Genomic DNA, 23,679 nt, shown 5'->3' with positions numbered 1-23,679 from the left:
ATTCCCCTGTGAGATAACCCCGGGCAGGGTATCCGCAAGGTGAAAGCCAGGCATCCCGCCGCGAGGGGCCGTTGTGGAGATTAAGCAAGCTATTGCCCAGAGTCGCAGAGTGTGAACCCATGAATCGAGTAGGCACCGGAGCGAGAATTGTCGAGTCCATGGACAATTTAGGACTCAAGACCCCGCCGAGCCGGGAATTGAACCCTGGTCCCAGGCTGACCTCTGCTTCCAGGTCTGCCTCCTCTAACCAGTGAGCCACACTTCTGTAGTAGGGGATCTCTGTGTATAGTCATAATCTAGTGAATAGTCCTGCCCATGTGCGTGGACCCCGGCAATCAAAAATAATCTCTTAAGTTGTCAAAAATAATGCAGAAACTGCAAAGACACTTAAGAGAGAATTTAAAGACAAATAATGCAGCCTATATCCACAGGCTACACTGGCCAGTACTTCAACTAGAAATTCCACCAAAAAAACACCACACACAGCACAGCCTGCTAGTTTCTACCATAGAGAAACTTGCCTCCCCCAGTCAAAGACTCAGGAATGATAGAGAGGAAGGTAGGGACAGACAAGCCCCATAGGCTGCCATTATGTGGCTTAAATAGGATACTGTGCCTTGAAGAGAACTTTCCAGAACTTCTCCCAGTATCCCAGAATGCATAGCAGGTCCCTCTACTTTCAGTTCTTTTTTCCGGCTCCTGCTTACAGGACCCTGGCATTGAGCTCTCCCTTTTTCAAGGGTTTATTGGAATTTTTTGGCACTTTTGAATTCTAAAAGTGTTGCAGTTTACTTCTTGGTGTTCTCTTCTCCTTTTTTGTGCTGTTTTAGGCGTTTTAGGGCTCTAGAATGCCTGGCCTTTTTGATAAGTGCCCAGCATGTGAGAGGAAGAAGGCCAAGAGTGACCCCCATGATGTCTGCATCGTGTGCCTCCCAGAAGATCATGTCCCTGAGGATTGTGTCATCTGCCAGCAGCTTTCTGCTCGGACTCTGAGGGACAGATTGAAGATCAGGCTCTCTGGCCTGGAGGAGAGGCATCTGCAGGCTGCAGGTGGGTCTGGGCAGGCTGGGAAGGTTCCCTCTGCCTCTGCTGAGGCCCCTGGGGGGCTCCCCAGGGGCAGGAAGTCCAGCAAACGGTCCCGGTCTCCGTCGACGTCGATTGCATCGACGACGACGTCGAGAGGGATGACGGCGGTGTGCTCCCCTTCTCCCCGGGGCTCCGGGTCGAGACGGCGTGACGGCTCGACGTCGAAGGAGAAGCCGCCGTCGAAGCCGCCGTCGACGTCATCGTCTTCATCGACGTCGAGGTCTTCCTACCGACGCCGAAGGCAAAGGGACAAGCATCGGCGCTCGCCGTCGAAGCGGCACCGACGCTCGCCGTCGAGGCGACACCGTCGATCGACGTCAAGGCACCGGTCGACGTCGAGGGGCTCCTCGACGTCGAGAGCATCAAGACGACGGCGGCGTTCGTTGCCGAAGATGGAACACACGACGTCGAGAAGGCGGCGTGCGACGTCGCGGAAGAGGAGGTCGACGCCGAGGAAAAGAGAGGCGACGCCGAGGAGACGGCGATCGACGCCGGAGTCGAGGAAGCGTCGTTCGACGCCGGAGAAGCGTCGCTCTGCGTCCAGCAGACAGCGGTCAGCGTCTAGGAGTCGGTCAGCCTCTCCAAAACGGCGCAAGAGGGATTCTAGTCCCAGAAGTCACGCTGCTTCAAGTGGAGGACGCAAGAGGAAGCGGTCACCTGCTGATGGGACTGGCTTTCTGCACCCTTCGCCTAAAGGGTCACCGGGCTCGGTGTACTCAGAGGTGTACACACCATCTCGGCCCAGGACTCCTCCTCCTCCTCCTGTTCCTAAGGAGGATCCTCCACCCAAACCGCCACTGCCTTCAGGAGACCCTCCTCCGCCTCCGGTCCCTCCGCATGGGCCCACCCCGCAGCCGAAGGTTCCTCCTCCGAGGCCCACTTCCCTGCCGTCCCTGCCTGTTCCTCCTAAGGGGACCCCAAAACCGAAACCCCGTGAGGAACCGACGAAACCCCGTGAGGAGCCGAGGAAGACCCCTCCACGAAAACCGAAGGAGCGGCCACGTGCAGGCAGGTCTCGCTCTCGCTCTGGGAGGAAGGAGAGATCGCGACGCAGATCATCCACGAGGTCGAGACACCGCCGTAGGAGGCGCGAGTCTCGCTCACAAACGAGGTCCTCTGGGACCAGGGACTATTCTCCCACCCTATCGGGGTCACCGGACACGAGAGTGTCCCCGATAGATGACCTGGTGGCGTTCCATGACGTCCTTTTACGGGGCGCGGCGAAGTTGGGCATATCCCTGACGGTGCCCACTCCGAAAACGTCAGTCATTTTTGAGACTTTACATCAGAAACACCTGTCTCGTCCTCTCCTGCCTCTGGTGCCGGGCCTGGAAGAACCGGCTATGGCCCTGTTTCTCACCCCTGCGGTGATGAAGGCGGCCCCATCAAGATTACTGAAGAAGTACCGGGCCCCCGATTCGGATCCGGCCTTTTTAAGAACGGAACCTCCTCCTGACTCTGTCATTGTGACGGCGGCCCGCAAGCAGCATGCCACCACTCCGTCCTCCACGGTTCCCCCGGATAAGGAGTCAAGGTGGATGGATTTGGCGGGGAGGAAAGTCTGTGGCACTTCCGCTACCTCCATGAAAGCGGCGAGTGCCACGGCACTGTTGGGCTGATACGACCGCGCCCTCTGGGACTCCCTCAAGCGCTTTGCGGAGCATTTACCTCGGGAGCAGCGGGAAGACTTCGTGGAAGTACTGAGTGAGGGGATGCTGGTGGCCAACCAGATTATCAGCGCGGCAGCGGACTCTTCCCTGTTGGCTGCTCACGGATTTTGCCACGGAGTCAACCAACGGCGCCACGCATGGCTCCGGCTTACGTCCCTGAAACCGGACGCACAGCAGAGGGTGGCCAATCTACCGTTCTCCGGTGAGACCCTCTTCGGGAAGCATGCGGACGATGAGATGGCCCACATGAAGGCGGAGGCCGAGACGCTGACGGCTGTGGGCCTGGAGAAGCCTAAAGAGACCAAGAAGCAGTACCGCCCTTTCCAACGGCGGTTCGGCGGGCAAGGCCGAGGACGGGGACAGGCTTCGGGGCAATCGCAACAGCAACACCAGTTCTGTAAGCCGTTCCAGAAGCGCCAGAAGGGCAGGGGAGGCCAGCAGTCGGCCCCGGCGCCCAAGGGCCAGGCTGGGTCTAGGCCCTAGGAACCTACTTCCCCCGGATCTGTTACCCACTCCGGTAGGGGGAAGCATTCAATTTTTTCTGGCAGAGTGGAGAAAAATTACTCAGGACAAGTGGGTGCTGAATATTGTTTGCAATGGATACAGTCTTCGGTTCACCAGCCCTCCTCCAGCTATTCCCCCGGTCAGCTCGCAGTTTCAGCTGCGCGAGCTTCAGGCGGAAGCGGATATCCTGTTGAGGAAAAGAGCGATAGAAGACGTACCTCGGTCTCAGATAGGAAGAGGTCTGTACTCCCGGTTCTTTCTGGTTCGCAAGAAGGACAAGAACGAGTTCAGGCCCATTCTGGATTTGCGACAGGCAATCAAATGGATTTGCAGAGAAAAGTTTTGCATGCTGTTGTTGCATCAGATTTACCCTCAGTTGCAACAGGGAGACTGGCTATGCGCTATAGACCTACAGGATGCTTACTTCCATGTGCCCATTGCACACAAACACAGGAAGTTCCTGCGGTTCCAAGCCGGCACCAATCACTATCAATACACAGTACTCCCATTCGGACTGAAGTCTGCGCCGAGAACGTTCTCGAAGTGCATGGCGGTGGTAGCAGCGCACCTGAGGAAGAACAAGGTGTTCGTCTACCCGTACTTGGACGATTGGTTGATCAAGGCATCCTCCTTCTCGGAAGCGCGAGCACACTTCCAGAAGACGTGCGTTCTCTTGAACAAGCTGGGGCTGCACATCAACATGGCCAAGTCTGTCCCGACTCCGGTCCAATGCATACGGTACTTGGGAGCCTCCATCAATACGCTGTCAGCAAGCGTGTCTCCTTCGGAAGAGCGACGATTATCACTCCTTCGGAAGGCTCAGGCTCTTATGACGACTCCATCTACAACAGTGAGGACGGTGTCTTCTCTACTGGGATCGATGGCCTCTTGTATCTTCCTGACGCCACACGCACGGCTGCACATGAGACCGCTGCAGGAGTGCTTGGAGGACCAGTGGGATCAGAGGAAAGGATCTTGGGACGACAAGATTCGCCTGTCGCTGCATGCTCTTCAGTCTCTGAAGGGGTGGTGTTCGGCAGAGAATCTCCTCAGAGGGGTTCCCTTTCACAAGGACATTCCCACGCAGACTGTCGTGACGGATGCGTCTCTTCTGGGATGGGGAGCGCACTCCGGGACTCTACAGATTCAAGGCACGTGGTCGCCGATGGAGGCCACGTATCACATCAATTTCCTGGAACTCAGGGCTGTTCACTTGGCCCTGAAGGCCTTTCTTCCGTCCTTCCAGACCAACTCTCTGCTTGTACAGACGGACAATACCACCACGATGTATTACCTCAACAAGCAGGGGGGCTCGAGATCGCGCACTCTGTCACAGGAGGCGCAGACGATCTGGCACTGGCTCCTAGCCAGAGGACTGACGATAACGGCCACCCATCTACCAGGTGTGCAGAATGTTCAGGCAGACGCACTGAGCAGACTGCTTCAGGAAAACCACGAATGGGTCATAAACGACGAAGTACTATGAGAAGTCTTCGCAAGGTGGGGAACTCCAGACGTAGATTTGTTCGCCACCGCCGAAAACAGCAAGTGCAGAGACTTCGCCTCCAGGTACTTCCAACAAGGGACGCTGGGGAATGCGTTATGGATCAACTGGACGAACAGCTTTCTGTACGCCTTTCCTCCCATTCCCCAGATTCCGGCGGTGCTCATCAAGCTGGCCCGGTCCAGAGCTCGGATGATACTCATCGCCCCGGAGTGGCCCAGGCAGTGGTGGTTCACGGACCTACTTCACCGGTCTCTCCTTCCTCACATTCGGTTTGCCGTGCAGGCCGGACCTTCTCACGAAGTTCGGCGGACGGATGTTACACCCCAGCCTCTCGTCTTTGAGTTTGGCGGCATGGCTCCTGAGATAGTGCAATATGGCCATCTGAATCTGCCCGATGATTGCATGGACATACTGAAGGAGTCTAAGAGACCTTCCACTCGGACTTCATATGCTTACAAGTGGAAAAGGTTTTGTATCTGGTGCCAGTCTAAGAACCATGATCCTACGACCTGCAAGGAAGATGTCATCCTTCCTTACCTTTTACATTTGGCGCAGTCTGGCCTTAATGTCCATTCCATTAAGGTACATCTTGCTGCATTGACTGCCTACAGGAAATGCCCTTCACAGACTTCCTTTTTCCAGATCCCTGTGATCAAAGATTTTCTGGAAGGTGTGAAGAAAGTATTCCCTCCTGTCAGGCTTCCCTCGCCTTCATGGGAATTGAATGTGGTGCTGTCCAGATTGATGAAGGAGCCTTTTGAACCTATTCATAAGGCTTCGTTGCAGCACCTGTCCTGGAAGGCGGCGTTCCTCGTGGCCATTACATCGGCCCGCAGGGTGAGTGAAATTCAGGCGTTGTGTTGTAATGAACCTTATACTGTATTTCATGCTGCTAAGGTTGTTATGCGTACTCACCCTAAATTTCTTCCCAAGGTTATTTCTGATTTTCATGTCAACCAGACTATAACTTTGCCTATGTTTTTTCAGAACCCTTCATCCCCAGCGGAGAGGTCTCTCCATTCCCTGGATGTTAGGAGGGTGTTGAAATTTTATCTGGATAAAACCAAGGATATTCGTAGGTCTGACCAGTTGTTCATCAATTATGGGTCGGTCAGGACGGGTCTTGCGACCTCGAAGCAGTCCATCTCTAGGTGGATTGTGTCCTGCATACAATTGTGTTATCAAAAGGCTAATAAGACCTTGGGAGGTAAGCCTAAGGCTCATTCCACCAGGGGCAAAGCTGCCACGACAGCTCTGCTCCGTAACGTGCCGATTGCTGAAATCTGCAAGGCAGCCACTTGGAAGTCGGTTCATACCTTTGCTAAGCATTACTGCCTGGACACTGACGCCAGGGCAGACGCTCAGGTGGGCAGGCTTCGCTGCGGAATTTGTTCGCACAGTAGTGGCGTTATGTATTTATTCTCCACCGCCGCTTTGGTGTGGGGATGGGCTTGCCATTCTATTCACTAGATTATGACTATACACAGAGATCCCCTACTACAGAAGGAGTAGTTTCTGTCCTGTAACTCCAGTTCTGTAGTAGGGGTATCTCTGTTATAGTCATAAGCGCCCGCCCTCCTCCCCGGTGGAGATTTTTCATCATGTAAAGAATGCGACAGGTCTGGCGTGCTTCGCCTTCAAAAAGAACTGAAAGTAGAGGGACCTGCTATGCATTCTGGGATTCTGGGAGAAGTTCTGGAAAGTTCTCTTAAAGGCACAGTATCCTATTTAAGCCACATAATTGCAGCCTATGGGGCTTGTCTGTCCCTACCTTCCTCTCTATCATTCCTGAGTCTTTGACTGGGGGAGGCAAGTTTCTCTATGGTAGAAACTAGCAGGCTGTGCTGTGTGTGGTGTTTTTTTGGTGGAATTTCTAGTTGAAGTACTGGACAGTGTAGCCTGTGGATATAGGCTGCATTATTTGTCTTTAAATTCTCTCTTAAGTGTCTTTGCAGTTTCTGCATTATTTTTGACAACTTAAGAGATTATTTTTGATTGCCGGGGTCCACGCACATGGGCGGGACTATTCACTAGATTATGACTATAACAGAGATACCCCTACTACAGAACTGGAGTTACAGGACAGAAACTACTCCTTCTCCACAATGTGAGGGTTATAGATAGATAGAGTGAGGGCGATAGATAGAGTGAGGGCGATAGATAGATAGATAGATAGATAGATAGATAGATAGATAGATAGATAGATAGATAGATAGATAGATAGATAGATAGATAGAGTGAGGGCGATAGAGTGAGGGCGATGATAGATAGATAGAGTGAGGGCGATAGATGGATAGATAGATAGATAGATAGCGTGTGGGCGATAGATAGAGTGAGGGCGATAGAAAGGACATGGATCGGGATGCAACATAGAAGGAGGAAGGGCATGTGGGAGGCAACACAGAGGGAGGGTGGATGGTAGGCAACACAGATTGAGGGAGGGCGGTCAGTAGGCAACTCAGAAGGAGCGCGGAGGCAGCACAGAGGGAGGGTAGACAGGATGCAATACAGAGGGAGGGCAGTCGACGGCAACACAGATGTAGGAAGGGCGGTTGGTATGAAACACGTTTCAGCAACAGGGAAGGAGCAAGGGTGGATGGGAGGCAACAGGGAGGGATGGTAGGTGGGAGCTAACAGTGAGAGATGGGCATCAGTGATGGAGGGTGGGTGGTTAGACAACAGGGAGGCAACACAGAAGGTTGGTGGGCGGGATGCAACACGGATTGCAACATAGTGGGTGGGTCTGGTGGGATGCAACACAGAGGGTAGGTGGCCGGGATGCCAACACGGAGGGTGGGCTGCAACACAGAGGGGGGGGGGGTGTAATGTTACACAGAGGGTGGGTATGGCAACACGGCGGGTAGGCAACACAGAGGGTTAGGCAACACGGGTGGTTCGGCAACACAGAGGGTTAGGCAACACAGAGGGTAGGCAAAATGGAGGATGGGTGGGCCGGCGGTGAGCCCCACGGGAGTTGGGTGTGCGGTCGGCAACACTAAGGGTGGGAGGTAACATGGCGAATGGGTGGGCGGGCGGCAGGCAACACAAATGGTGGGTGGGGGTTCGGCAGGCAACACAGATTAGGTAACACAGAGGGTGGGTGGGTGGTAGGCAACACAGAGGGTGTGAGGGTGAGAGACAACACAGGGTGGGTGGGGGGCAATAGGCAACACATTGAGCGAGAGGCAACACAGAGGGTGGGTGTGTGTACAAGAGGCAACACGGAGGGTGGGTGGGCCAGAGGCAGCATGGAGGGTGGGTGGGTGTCAGGGCGGGCGTGAGGCAACACGATTTAGACGGGTGGCAACAGGGAGGGATGGTGGGCAGGAGGCAACACGGAGGGAGGGAGGCAACACGGTCAGTCAGCAATACAGATGGAAGGAGGGCAGTCGGGAGGCAACACAGGAAGGGGCAGGTAGTTTGAGGCAACACAGAGAGGGAGGGGCAGGCAGTTCAGAAAGCAACACAGAGAGGCAGGAGGCAGGCAGTTTAGAGGCAACAAGCAGGGAGTGCAGGAGGAAACATGGAGAGAGAGTGGAAGGCAACACAGAGGGTGGACGGAAAGCAACATGGAGGAAGGGAGATCAGTGTTGCAAAACCTTAACACGCTCCCTCCATGACTTGACCTGGCGGGGAGGAGGTAATGTACCGTAGACAGTGCGAGGGGGCAGGGTAAAGCTGCAACTGGGCACCTTCTGCATTACAGGGACCTGGCAGTGTTCAAACTGGATGGTTTCATGGTTGCTTTCGCCATCCCTGGATGGGGAGGCTGCTGTCAAAGACGCTGAGGCAGTAACCTAAACTTTTCTAGAGGATATCCAAGGAAGGAAGGGAGCGGAAGAGATAAAGGAGGGGTGGGGAGACAGGAGGACTGCGGGGATTGAGCCAGGAGAGGGTGAAAGGGGAGAAAGCCAAGGCCGGGGGCGGAGAGGCGGAAGGGGAGAGCCGGGAAAAGCAGAACGGGAGGCAGACATAAGGGCGGGATGGGAGAGAGGCATGGCTGCAGATGTAAAGGGTGAATAAGTGAGCGCTACGAATGGAGAAAGGAAGGAGTGGACTGAGAGTTGGAGACAGCAGTGAGAGGCCAGTGCAGACGGAACCATTAAACAGGAGAGATAATGGAAGTGAAGGGAGGCACTGAAAGGATGCGAGAGCGGTGAGGGGGAGTGCACAGAGCTGGAAGCAGAGACTGGGGCCATTGAGGGAGGAAAGAGCCGTTAATGGGTCAGGAGGGGGTAGTCACCCACAAGAGGAGAGAGACGAGAAACAAAGATAAGTGAGAGGGAGAGCAGCAAAGAGGTAGTGGAGAAAAGGGGAGTGAACTGGTTGTAAAAAGAATAGAGTAAGGAGACGGGCGTTGAAGTTAGGCGGTTGTGAAGAGAAGTGTCTCAAAAGAATGTGAAGTGGAATGGAGAGAATGGATTTAAGTAACAAGCGATGCGCGCTCTGTGCTGGGGGAGGGGGAGGGGGAGGGCCATTAAAGGAAGGGGGCGGAGAGGAGCCTGTGAGACCAATGCTCCTGTGCAACATAATTCCAGTGGCTCTGGTAAAGTAAAATCTTTAGCAAATTGGATACATGAAGCAGGAGCCAAATTAATGTTCCGAAAAAGGCAGCGGTCTGGAGAGCAAATTGGCCGTTTCTGGAAGCTGCCCTGGGGCCACTCCCAGGTCAAGGTGCGAACTTTCAGCACATTTCAGCACCTCCACCATGAATGTGCCTAGCCTTCCTGCGTCCCTGCCAGGACCCACGGAGGGGGCGTGCCGCAGAACAATAAAAACACCAAGGTCCGAGCCCTTAAACACCGAATTACGACACACAAAGGGCGAAAGAGGGTGGGAAGGGCAGACTAAAATTCTTCAACTTTTGTCATGAGGGCTTAAAGCATTGGCAAGAAGCCAGGGCTCCAATCACGCCATTAATAATGGCGCGCTTGGTCACTGCTGAGGACGGGTGAGCCGCTAATTACCACCGGATGTATGTCGTTACAACGCATACTTTTACAACGCATACCTTTACAACGCATTTTTTACAACGCAACATCCATTACAACGCATTCCATTACAACGCATGCCATTACAACGCATCTCTACAAACTACCTTTACAACGCATTCCATTACAACGCATACTACCTTTACAACGCATACCATTACAACGCATACCATTACATTGCATGTATGGTAAGTATTGGATAGTGTAGGGGTAAAAATTACTATTCTAACTCCAGGGAGTGCAACAGTAGGGTAAGTGTTGGATAGTGTAGGGGTAAAAATTACTATTCTAACTCCAGGGGGTGCAACAGTAGGGTAAGTGTTGGCTAGTGTAAGGGTTCTATGTGTATGCATTGTAATGGTGTGCGTTGTAATGGTATGCGTTGTAATGACATGCGTTGTAATGACATGCGTTGTAGTGACATGCGTTGTAATGGTTGCGTTGTAATGGCATGTGTTGTAATGGCATGTGTTGTAATGGATGTTGCATTATAAAGTTTCGTTGTAAAGGTAGTGCATTGTAAAAGTTGCATTGTAAACGTTGTTCCCCTTACCACCGAAAGCTTACACCGTGGAATGCGTCATTTCTAAAAGCAACACACAAAGGAGAGATTGTTAACAGTCTATTCAGCTTGAAAAAGTGCATATGTGCAAGAGCGCACTGCCAGCTTCGGCAGCGCCAGCTGTTCCACTGCATTATGGTACATGCAGTACACAGTGCTTTTTAATTACCCACGAATACAAAAGTGTTTGCCTCCACTAAGGAAGGTATAGTCCGTGATTACAAGTTCCACTCCCATCTGCGCTGAGAGCAAACGCCCTCGAAGTTGCAATTCAAAAACATTGAGAACTGCATCTACCAGAATGCAATGGGCAAACTGGAGCCGACTTCCTGGCAGTCTACTCGCCCCTTGGCTCTTATGTATTCATTTACGCATTGTCTATAGTGTGAACATTGGCAAAGGAAATGTAAACGTTGCACATTAGAATTAGATTACGAGGCAATACTTGAAAAATACAAGTTGACACATTCACATTGACAGTCCAAACACAATGGGTAGCTGTGTTTTGAAGCGTGCGACCATCGACAGTTAAGTAAACGCCAGAACGAAGAAAACAAGACAGTGCTGGGTGGGAGCAGAAAGGAAGTGTCTTGAGCAAAACATGTAAAATAAATAAAATAAATCTTAAATCACAGCTTGAGCAGCAAAGAAGCGAAAGCAGGCAGCAACAAGGAGAAGTAGTAGGTGGGAGGGAAAAGAAGAGACGTGTGTAACTTTCTTTAGGAGCGACTGAAAACGAGAACGCTACGAGCATAACAGTTTAAGTAAATATCTTAAAAGAAATGTAAATCACAGTGCGACTATACACATACCGAATAGAACGACGGGCAGGGGGGTGGGGGGGAGAGGAGACGGCGCACACGAGTGAGGGCGCAGTACATGGCTGAAGCAGGGGGCTGGGTGAAACAACAGATCAGGAAGATGGACGTGGTGGGTCGAAAGCAGCTGGGGTGTTGTGTGTAAACAGCAAGCTCTCGGCATTGCGTGGGGGGGGGGGCGGATTCCTTTGAAGTGTGATGCCGGCTACAAACCAGCATGAGCGCGGAGGGAGACTCACAGGCTGCCAGACGGTGTGCAATGTGCACGCGCCCGCACACATGCACTGTAGGCATTCCGCCTGGAAAAGCCTTTGGGAGCATTTTTTAAAGTCCCTACTTTATATCTCGCCAAAGTGTTGATAACGCAATCGATTTTGCGAGACCTAAAAAGGATCTAAATCCCTTAGTCTAGCTCCAGTGGCTTTCATCCCTTCCTACAAACTGGCCTTCCAGTTTAAGATGGAAAAATCATGGCGAAAAAAATTATTTGTCACAAACTCACTATCAAATCTAAAAACTCAAAAAAAGCATATGCAGCAGATCCTGTAAGTTTCGGTTCTAGGCTTGATTGTGCAAGCATTATAGGAAAATGTTGTTAGTTAACCCTCACCTTAGAGAACTGGTTAGGTAGGTGACATTAATGAGTTATTGCCTGATTTGTTACGCTTTCCCCCATTTTCCCTCATTTGTGACTTTTATAAATAATACATGTTTATTGTTATGCTTTTGGAGGTAGTATGATGTTAACCTTTGCTAGACAGTTTTACTGCTTTATCACTGTATATAAAAAAGTGAAAGCATTTTTAAAAACAATATTAAGAACTATGTTAAATTCACAATGCTAACATTGTAGAGTATACAAATAATCGAAACCAAATTAACCTCAAGTGGTATGTTCAATAAACAAAGTTGTTGGCTCTTTAAGACACAGAGATTCTTATTGAGATTTTTAGGAACAGATTATTCGGGATTTTGTGTCAATACCAATACGCATTGTTAAAGCTGGTAGGTCAGGTTTAACCCCTCCCACGCCTATGACGAGCTCTGCTCATCATGAGGCACAGTGGAGCTGTGCTCATGAGGAGCTGATCTCGTCATAACTGCTGTGGCCCGCCCATGCGCGGCTAATTCCCCGTGTGTGCGGGAGAATTAATGAGTGGGCGGGCTGTGATGAGTTTAGCTCGTCATGAGTACAGCTCCGCTGTGAGTCATGACGAGCTCAGCTTGCCATGAGCACAGCTGAGCCGCGGACTCCCCCCCCCCCACCCCCCCCCCCCTCTGCCCTCGCACCATGGGGGAATTACCCCAGCAGGCAAGGGGTTAATGGGCTAAGGCAGACAGTATTAGCACAATGGAACGATTCATGCAGAAGGCACTGAGAGAGGGGGCTGTAGTTGTAAAGTAGTAGTCCCTAATACAGTTCAGCGCAAGCACTCGATTGGATGCAGGATTCACCTAAAATTATTAGTTGAGAAATCATTATCTGACTGGGCTGACCCAAGGCACGATCAACAAAGTTTCAAGCCAGTGGCTGAAAGATTGCTGATCAAAGAAAGCCTGTGGTTGAAAGGGGTAGATCTAAATCCCACTCTATTTATATCATTATCGATAGATCTGTTTGACAGCTAAGCTGTCGAAAACCAAGTGTAAAAAGGATGCACAGGTCATATAAACATGGAAATTACTGCAGCCACCCAGACAGCGAAAATAAGCAGCAAAGCTGCTTTCTGACAGCACAGATGAAGGATCATCCCTGACAAATTGATACACCCGGCGAGAGCACAGTAACATGCTGGCCTTGAGAGGAAAGCTGATGACTTCAGGTCAAACAGGAAATCTCGTCTATGGAATTGTAAGCCTCACTGCTGCACTGAGGAGCAAAAGGACACATGCAACCTGCTAAGCAGCCCAGACAATCCTTGCAATTTAACCACTTTTCACAACATGTACATTGCTCACATTCTCTGGTATATTGCTTAACATTCTTTTTTAAGTACCAAAATGTCAAAAGGAATTTAGCATGAAATGAGGTGCCTCACTGTGAAGCAGGCTCTCAGGACACTGAACACTAGAAAGTAGAAGAGAGCGCCCTATGGGTTCCTTAATATATTAGATTTGGATCTATACAGTGATAAAAATAGTCATTATTCAAGTTCTCTCTCAGGGGATCTCCATTGATAATCAAAAGCACTGAATAGTCCTGCCCACATGCGGGGATCACGCAGCAGTTCTTTCAATGTCACATGTACTTCTCCTTACTTTGAAAAAATCGGGAAACCTATGTGACAGATATTTTTAATTTTGCAGCCTGAAAAACAGGCTATATTACCAATCGTATAGAATTATTTTTACATTTTCATCTTACGCTTTTTAAAGCTAACTCACTCAGCGTCATTTAAGGCGTGCAGGACTTTTAGATAATTTTCTGACAGGAAATGAAAATAATTTTCGCAAAACGCCATCTCTTTTTTAAGCAAACTGCCCAGAGTGTGGCAGGAAAGTGACAGAAATAGACCCACATAGGATCTGTATTCTATGCTTGCCAGACTCTCAAGACCTGTTGCCACTGCAAGACTTTCGCCAGGTGCTCTTTCAGGGAAAGAGAGACTGGTGAGATGTCTGATGGATGAGGAGAAACTGTACACTCTACCAGTGCCCCCAAGCCATGCTCTGAGGACTCCGGCACAGGGAGATCTAAAAAGAGAAAATCTAGAGAAAGACATTGCTCCTGTTCAATGTCGAGGACATCAACATTGGGAAGAGGCACTGCACACACTTGCTTGCCATAAAGTTCTGGGTCGACGATGATAACACTTACCAAATCAAAGAGGGGAGCACCATCAACGTCAAGATGAACTTCAACGCTGAATAATCATACATCAAGGGCTTCGACTTTGAGACATGCTTTGACTTCAAGACATCAATCATCCTCCTTAAATAAGACGGCAGAGTGACTTGCATGCATGAAATCTTGCAGGCTTCCATCAGAGTCTTACTTGGAGTATTCCAGAGTATATTCACCATCAAGACCAACATCTCTCGCCACCATTCTAGATTCGCCAACACCTCCGGCATGGCAGGATCTTCTACTCCAGCAATACCTCCACCTAAGCCCACTACTCTATCTCAGCCTCCACATATACCACTGGTTTCTTCAAGGCGCTTTAGATCGCCCTCAAGTCACACCAGATGTTGCAACTATAGGCCTTGGTGCGGCTCAATATATAGATCTCACTGCCAACATCATCACTTCAGACTTATCACTTTCACAATGGAGAACATTTGCTTTCTCCAGGTCAAGATCTTCCTGGTCCCATCATACAACTGCCTCTTCTGGTCTGTATTCACCTGATCCAACAGAGAATTTCTCCTATAGATGACATTAATACCTTCCAGGAGGTTCTCAACCATAATCTTTGAGACGCTCCACCAAAGATCCGTTCCAGTCGCTACTACCACTGGTACCCAGATTGTTGGAACCAGGTTCTGACACCAGTTTCTATAAGGCTGCCCCATCCCACCTTCAGATGAAATACAAACCTTCAGATCAAGATCCTTCTTTTCTATGTAAGTACACTGCTCCAGGTGCAGTTTCATAAGTTGCTTGCTACAGCGTCTTCATCCACTGTTCCTCTTGACTAGGCGAGTAAAAGTTGGATTCTGAGGATAAAAAAAGGTATGTGGAATTTCCACGGTAACAATGAAAGTTGCCAGTGCTTCTGTACTTCTGGGGGGTTTAAACAGATCTCTTTGGCATTCTGTCCAACATTCATAGAGGATCTTTCAAGAGAATATTGTCAAGATTTTCAAGAGATTATCTACTAAGGCATGATGGTGTCTAATCAAATCATCTGTCTGTGCTACAACCAACACTGTCACCCTTGCGGCACATGGATTTTGTCCTGGCCTTGTTCTCAGTCACTCATTGTGGCTCTGACTTACAGGGTAGCAGTCATAGGGAAAGACCACTATCAATACAAGGTGCTTTTCTTCAGCCTCAAGTCTGCATCACACACTTTCTCCAGATATATGGCAGTTGTAACAGCCCACTTCAAAAACAATTGAATCTCTGTCTATTCATATCTGGACAATTGGCTGATCAAGGCATCTTCCTAACTGCAAGCAAGCCAACATTATCACCTAACTGTCATGACTCTCAATCGACTAGGTCTGCAAGTGAATCACAACAAATACATCTCAATACCCTGCATTACCTGAATGCAGTTCTAGACACAGTATATACAAAAGTGTTTCCATCGGAGGTGAGACGATTATCTATCCTTCAGAAATGTCACAATCTGAAGAAAACTTACCATCAACAGTAAAACAAGTCTCTTCCCTCCTGGGTTCAATGGCCTTGGGCATCTTCCTGGTCCCACATGCACATCTCTTCATCTGGCCTCTCCAAGAATGTCTGGAAGATCAATGGAATCAGATCTCCAGAAGATGGGAAGACAGAGTGATTTTGACCCCTTAAGAGGAACAATAGCTCGAATGGTAGTGCAGGTCAGAGAATCTCCTCAAAGGGGTGGATCTCCACCAAGATATTCCGGCCCAAACCATAGTGACGGATGCTTCCTTGACAGGTTGGGGTTCTTGTTAGAAATGGAGGTCTCTAGTTGGCAATGGCCTTTACCCTTTTCAAGTAGGAACCCTTCCTTCTAGTCAGGGTAAGGGAGTTACACACCCAAGATAACCCCTTCTCACCCCCTTGGTAGCTTGGCACGTGCTGTCAGACCAAACTCAGATGCAATGTGTTAAGTGGTGCATCAGTTTGGCTCCTCGAAGGAGAAGTGTTGCGTCGGTTCCGGACTATAAGGGGAAGCGATTTCTTGAAATCCAAGATGATTCTGGTGTGTGGGTGACACAGTGGAAAACCTGGCGCAGAGGTGCGATGCCTGGAAATCCAGATACGCTGGAGGTCGATGTAGCGGGAAAAAACAGGCACTGCATTGATTCTTTTAGCCATGGTCCAACGATGCGTCGATTCTTTCAGCCACACAGTAGGGCCTGCATCAGAGTCAGTGCTGTGGTCTCGGACTTCGGAGACACGGTGCACTGAACTCGGGTTGCAGCAGTTTCTTCGGCCACAGGCAGGCACTGCATCGATTTCTTTGGCTGCACCGTGGCGGTGTGTGAAGTTTTCTACCACATGGCAGTGATTAGTCTGAAAAACAGGCACTGGAAGGGCGAAGCATCGATTTTCAATTCTTTTATAGCTTTTGACAGCAGGTACCACCTCCAAGTGCCCAGACCTGGAATTGGCACCACTTAGCAGGTCAAACTCCTAGCACTAGAGTTCAGAAATGCTGCAGGTGAAGTATTTGATTACTCTGAGACTTAACAGAGGCAGGCATACACATGCCCTGTGAGAAACCTCTCCAGCAGTATACACAGCAAAGTCCAGTCCTTTTCCTATCCAGGACAGAAGTAGCAGCTGCAGGCCAACCCAGCAAAGCAACACACAGCAAAGGGGCAGTATCCTACTAACAGCTCTTCTTCTTAGCAGAGTCTCCTCATGATCCAGAAGTGTTCTAATAGTCTTGGAATTTAGGTCCAATACTTATACCCCTTTTGGCCTTTGAAGTAGGCATACTTCAAAGGAGAGTCTTGCAGTGCACAGATCCTGCCTTGCCCTGTTGTGGCTCCAGACACACTCCAGGGGGTGGAGACAGCACTGTGAGAGGACAGGCACAGCCATATTTGGGTGTATGTGACAACTCCTTCCACCACTCTAGGTCAGGAAGGCCTTCAGCCTGGTGATGGGCAAACAGGATATGCAGGGCACACCTCAATTTCCTTGGTGTGACTGTCTACAGTGAATGCACAAACAGGCCCCTGTCAGTCTAAACCAGGCATTGATTCCACAGGCAGGTAGAGGCACAGGGTGGGAAAACAAGAACATGCCCACTTTCTAAAAGGAGCATTTTCAAACACACGTTATAAAAACCACCTTCACTAAAATATGTGTTTTTAAATTCTGAGCTCAGAGTGCCCAAATTCCAAATCTCTAGCATTTTCAATCGAAAGTTATACTTATAGGAGGTTACAAGCCAGCTCCAATGATAGCCAATAGGAGAGCTAGTCCTTGCAATACTGAAAGACGAAATTGTCAGTATGTCACCATCAGGACATGTAAAACACAACAGCACATGTTCTATCTTTCACATACACTGCACCCAGCCCATAGAGGTTCTCTTTAGCCCACCTTAGGAGTGCCTTACATGTAGTAAAAGGGAAGGTGTGGGCCTGGCAAGGTGGTGCAATTGACAGGTTGACATGGAAGTTTAAAACTGCACTCACATACACTGCAATGGCAGTCCTGCGACACGTTTACAGGACTACTTTGTGGGTGGCACAACCAATGCTGCAGGCCCACTTCTAGCATTTGATTTACAGGCTCTGGGAACACACAGTACACTTTACTAGGGACTTACCAGTAAATAAAATATGCCAATCATTGATAACTAATAAGAATCACAATTTACACAGGTATTACTTGCCCTTTAGCACTGATAAGCAGTGGAAAAGTGCCCAGAGTACAAAAACCAGCAAACACAAAGTCCAGCATAGCATTAAAAATACAGGAGGTAGAGGCAAAAAGACTGAGGAAACCACGCTAAGGATGCCAGTCATAGCAGTGCTTATATGGACCTTTCACAGATTCAAGGTTCTACCAACTGGGCACACTTGAAATGCACTAAGGATCACCTGGTCAGGCAAATTTCTCTACACCTTCCCTCCAATTCCTCTACTGCCAACAATGATCAAGTTCTCACACTCAAAAGCAAGAATGATGGTCATCGCTCTGGAGAGTCCTCAACAGTGTTGGTACATGGATCTCCTTCACCTCTCAGAGTGTCCAAACAGGAAGCTGCCTTGTCGACCGGATCACCTTCAGAAGTTTAGAGGCCAGATTGAACATCCCAACCTTCCCTCTCTCAACTGGGACTGCATGGCACTTGAACGTGTACAATATGGCCACATAAACCTTCCTCAAAAATGCATGTATGTGCTGAGAGAAGCCAAGAGACCATCTACTATGGCTTCCTATTTCTTCAAGTGGAAGAGATTCTGTATCTGGCATTCTCAGAACAATGTTGATCCTCTTACTTGTCAGGAAGAGTCTGTTCTTCCATACCTTCTCCATCTCGCTAAAGCGAAATTGCAATTCTTCTCTATTGGAGGGCATCTCGCAGCAATCACAGCTTATGGAAAATGTCCTGTTTCAGAATTCCTGTTGTCAATGATTTTCTAGAAGGCATAAAGAAGATCTATCCTCCCCTCAGGAAACCTTCTGCTCCAGTGGAGTTAAACATTGTCCTCTCTCCCCTTACGGGTCCTCCCTTCCAACCCATTCATAATGTTTCTCTCCAACACCTCTCTTGGAAGGCTTCCTTTTTGGTAGCCATTACTTCAGCTCACAGAGTTAGCAAGGTACAGGCTTTCTGTTCACATTAACCTGAACACAGTTTTTGAAGGTTAGGCAGGCCTTTTATGCCACGAGGCATTTCTCCGGCGGGCAGGAGTCCTTGTAGGCCTGTTTTGAAAGCCCAGGGCTGATCCTGGTGCCTCTGTCACTTTCCCCAGCTCCCCGACATTGAATGCAGTAGGCACGGAGAGGCTTCCAGAGAGAGCAAAGGGAAATGAGGGAGGGTATAGGTAGAGAGAAAGCGAGAGGGGAGTGGATGGTTGTATGGAAACCATAGATTGCACGAGGAGATGAAGGGAATGGGACTTGCTTGAGCATTTATGCCAGTGCTGCATTTGGTTTCACAGTCTTTTGGGATCTGGTAATTACATTTCAGCGTCAGCCTTTGACCCACAGCATAAAAGCGAATGGAAAAAAGCTGAGTAGGACGAAGGAAGTGAAAGATAGGAACAGTGAAAAAGAGAGAACACCAATATACAAAAAAACCTAAAAGGGTGTGATCAAAAGACAAGAAGTATGGGATGTTGGAAGAAACTTTCATGAGGTGGAATTAAAACTTGAAGAAACCATCTTTGCCACTTATCATTGTTTGTTTTCTTTTAATCAAGTATTTTATGATATGCATCAATGAATGTCATTGGTTGATGATTTTAAATGATAACACTAATGTATTTGTTTATATAATTAAAATGTATTGTTTTTTAATTTCTGTCATTTTTTGAACTCATTTTTACATTGCTTATGTTAAAATTGCCTGGGAACTTTATTTTCCACTGTGGAATTAAAACTATCCTGCCTTAGTATTAGGTAACCATAATGTTTGCAGCAGTGGACTCCTAAGGAAAACTTAGAGCTCTTTCAACTATTTATATATTTATTTATTTCACGAATTTAACACTGACTGTGATGAGCTTCTTTTAGACTGAATTTTTGTCTATACTCATTACTTAATTATTGCTGCTGTGTTGCGCGATGGTGATGGATGGTTCGAGGTCCTTGTCTCCATTGATTTAAATGTGGTTGCTTTTCTCGTATGGAGGCAGAAGAAAGCATGTAGAAAAATATAGAGCTGTGTCTGTTTTCAAATTGCTAAAGTAACTAGAACAAGTGCCCCACCTACAAATGTGCAGCTATTTTTGTCCTTGAACTAAATGTAGTGCACAAGTAACACATATGGCGGGTGAACAGTGTTCAGTTTTGAAAAACTGCTTTTAGCGTGAGTCTCTCAGGTAAAAATACGTTTACTGCAGTAGCCTATTGTTTTATTTAAATACATACTCATTCCTTGGCATACCTGAAAATCCACATGAAACTGGAGGTAGACCATTTTTTAAAAACAAACTTTATTAAGCCCCACAAAGTGATTTCAAGTTGTCATAACAGATATAACATTGCATTTTCTTTTTTTGAAACGTAACACAAATTTCCTTCATGGAGATGAAAAAACTTTTTGCATATGTCAAAATAAATAGGACAATCTTGTCACTATATCAAAGACAAAAAAGAAAGATGAGTGCATACATAAGATACAAGTACCCTTCGGTACAATACGTAATATATACCTAAAAAACCCTGTTAACGTACGACCCCCCCCCCCCCCCACCCTTCCGCCTGGCCTGTCTGTTCCTATGTGCCATGCATCAGGTGTGTGTGTGTGTGTGTGTATATAGTACTTGCTGCGAGCCATTCCTAGTGAGCAGCTGAAATGGGAATATAACCTACACCAGCCCTTGGAATCGAGGACCGAATACAATTGGATACATTATGGGGTAGGGATGATATGCCTGGGATGAAGATCTAGTGTTTTAAAACCTCCCAGCATAAGGTACCACTTCATTGAGATGGGGTGTTTACGTAATCTGCGAGCCTCTTCGCGTCTTAGTGCCGCTCCTTCGGCACTGCACCACCTCCTCCTGCCATGCAAATAGAGTAGGGCATCTAGAGGATTTCCATCTCATGGTGATCGCTCATATGGCCAATATGAGGGCAAGGTCTAGTAAACACATTTGAACTTTAAAATCTCTTGTGTGCCTGCGGAGACCCAGCAAACACTCCAGAATATTGTCCATGAATGGTATATGTGTGATCTCCCCAAGTGCTGTTCGCTCCCCCCCCCCCCCACCCAATGGTCACGCAAATGAGAGCAAGCCCATAGCATTTGGGTTAAGCCCGGACCTGCAACGTGGGCAATGATGTTGTGCTTTGGGGAACATGCAATAAGTTTTTTGGGGGGTTAAGTAGGATCTGTTTAAAACCATGCATTGTATGAATTTAAATTTGGCATCGCGGGATACACGTTTGGGGTGTTCCAGAATACTCACCCATGCTTTATCAGTCAGTGCAGCTTCAGTTGTCTCGGACCATTTTGCCCTAAGGTAAGTGAGTGGGATGGAAACTTGTGACTGAATACCAATGTGTAACCATCTAATAAGATGGCTGCCCTCCCCATGTAATAGACAGATCGTACCAGTTTGTGTTGTGGAGGTACATTACGTTGAGGTGCCCATGTCTCCCTAATGTAGTGAGACACTGCTGCATGAGTTAAATAAAGATGATCCGGTACACCAGTGGCCTGTACAGTACAAAGACGTCATGATTAAGGAGAGTTCCATCGCCAAACAGCGACCCCACCTCCTCTACGCCAGCATCCGCCCAGACTCGTAGCCGAGCCTTTGTGAGCCTGCCACCAGTGGTTGGTATTCCCAATAGGGGAACGTTACTGGCATATGGGATTGCATCTGAGGTGTAAAGCAGAGCCTTCCTCCAGCAGGGAAGTGTCATTTTAAGTAGTGGAGGCACTGCTAGGGGAATTTTTACTTTCGGCAATTACAGTATGTAAGTCAACTCTCGCTAAGTTTCGGGTCTCATACCCTATTTCCTGCAGGTTCCTGCCTGCTGTCCAGTACGTTAGCCATTGAAGCTGACAAGCATAATAATAGGCCCTAAAGTCAGGTAGCCCCAATCTGCCCTTGTGGGGTTCTAACTGCAATTTACTAGGCTCACCCTGTGTCGGCCCGTCCCCCAAATAAGCTCTAGTAGGATAGTGTTGAGGGTGCAAAAGGTAGACTGAGGAATTGATGGAATTGCTAGAGCGCGCAGTTCCCCCAGGTCACCCGAGTTACCAATTCTTTACACGCACTGGGCCCTTGGCGTGATAAAAAACCCTTTATTACCACACTAATTTGTTTGGGTGAACTGGGGGAACTGCGCGCTCTAGCAGAATCACTAGAGGTAAATTCACAAATAAATATAAGAGTCGGGGAGCACCACCATCTTCGAGATGGCAACCCACCCCATCACCAACAGTGGCAGGGATGTCCAAAAGGATACACTTGAGCGTATTGCAGTAATTGCCTTGGACAGATTACCATCAAGTTGGTCCACCTGTGATCTGGATATCTGGATACCTAGGTACTTAAATGTGTGGTGCGTTACTGGTAGGGTATATGTGCCAAAATGTAGCATGTTTGGGTGAGGACCGTCACGGAGATAGAAAGCATTTGATTTCCCTTCGTTAATGGCAAGTCCTGAGCTACGTTCAAAGGTAGAGAAAATGGTGGGGAGGGGCTTCGCCCGGGCAGAGTGGTCGCGTAGGTAGAGGATTATGTCATTGGCGTAGACTGAGATTAAGTGTGTGTGCCATCTATTGGTATCCCTAGGTGTTCAGCTGTGTGACTCAATGCTATCGCTAATGGCTCTAGAGCAAGGACAAATAACAGCGGGGAAAGGGGACAACCCTGTCACGTGCCTCTGTGTATAGTTTATTCTAGGGAAATATGACTTCCGGTGCGAGCTCTTGCAGTGGGGCCAGTATACAGCAGACGCACCCATTTAAGATATTCTGTGGGAAGACCGAAGCGTTGTAGGGCTGCGAAGATGTACCCCCATGTAATGGAGTCGAAAGCCTGGCGTAGGTCTAACGCTATGCAGCCAGCTTTGTCATAATCCGCCGGGTTAGCCATCATGATATGGTGCAAGCGCCTGAGGTTTAGGGAAGTGCTGCATTCGGGAGGAGAAACCCACATTGGTTTTTGTGAATTAGGGTAGTGAGGTATGGCAAGAGTCGGTTAGCTAAGACTTTACTGAGGACCTTATATTTGGTTGCTAGTAGAGACAAGGGCCGGTAACTAGATAAGTCAGTGTTGTTTCGTCCCAGTTTGGGGAGTGAAATGACTTAGGCTTGCATGGTGGAATGGGGTAAGTGACCGAACTCCAAGGCAGTCTTATATAGCTTCTCTAACTTAGGAACGAGAGCGTCTAAGTAAGTTTCAAAGAATTCTATGGGCAGGCCGTCGAGTCCCGGGCCTTGTTACGCTTTAGACCTTTGATAGCAGCCCATATTTCGTGTCTAGTAATGGGACATAAGAGCGCCTTTTTTTGTGTCTGCTTTAAGACTTTGGTATGGGAAGCCGTTTAAAAATTCATCCACTAAAGTGTCTTCAATGTGGTCGGATTTGTTATAAAGTTCACTGTAATAATTACAAAAGGCAGCGTTTATCTCTAGTTGAGTGTGGACCATGCCCTTGTTAGGTACATTAATCTGGGCGGTGATGGGAGGGGTTGGGCTGTCCCGTAATATCCGGGCCAGCAGCGCTCCTGACTCATCAGCCTCAGTGTGTTTCAATTGTGTAAATGCCCTATAGTCAATAACCCGGAGAGTTTCAAGGAGCTCAGCATGCTGGATGCGTGCGTCCCATAAAAGGGCCTGTTTGCCTGTGTCACTCACTGCTGCGCATTCCAGCTCGGCCATTTGGTTTTTTATACGGATAAGCTTCCTATGTACCTCCTGCTGAGCCCCCACTGTCGCCCCTCACGACCACCTTAAGTGCGTCCCATTCGATTAGGTTGGAGGAAGCTGTGTTCCAGTTCTCAGAAAAATAGTTTCTGATAGTTGCAGATAGCACAGTACAAAAGGGGGCAACCTCCAGCAGTTGGGGCCATAGCTTCCAGGTAGGGACTGCGGTAGGCACCTTGCCCGAGGTAAGGGTGATCTCTAAAGGGCTGTGATCAGAGAAGGTCTTGGCCAAGTATATGGATTGGTGTATTTGGGTGGCAATGTTAAGGGAGCACAAAAACCTATCTTTCCTAGTATGGAGTTGGTGTACTGGG

The 23,679-nt window shown here is 48.7% G+C and overlaps 1 protein-coding gene across 3 annotated transcripts in view; it reads left to right on the top strand.

Moving 5' to 3' along the window:
* CFAP61 (cilia and flagella associated protein 61) overlaps positions 1–23,679 on the top strand; it is a 1,856,219-nt gene that overhangs the window by 488,737 nt on the left and 1,343,803 nt on the right. The gene's annotated exons all lie outside the window — the stretch shown is intronic.

This window comes from Lissotriton vulgaris, chromosome 6 (assembly GCF_964263255.1).
Source record: "Lissotriton vulgaris chromosome 6, aLisVul1.2, whole genome shotgun sequence".
Lineage (NCBI taxonomy): Eukaryota > Metazoa > Chordata > Amphibia > Caudata > Salamandridae > Lissotriton > Lissotriton vulgaris.
Note: the sequence above shows the minus strand (reverse complement) of the source record. Positions and strands in the feature narration are given on the sequence as shown.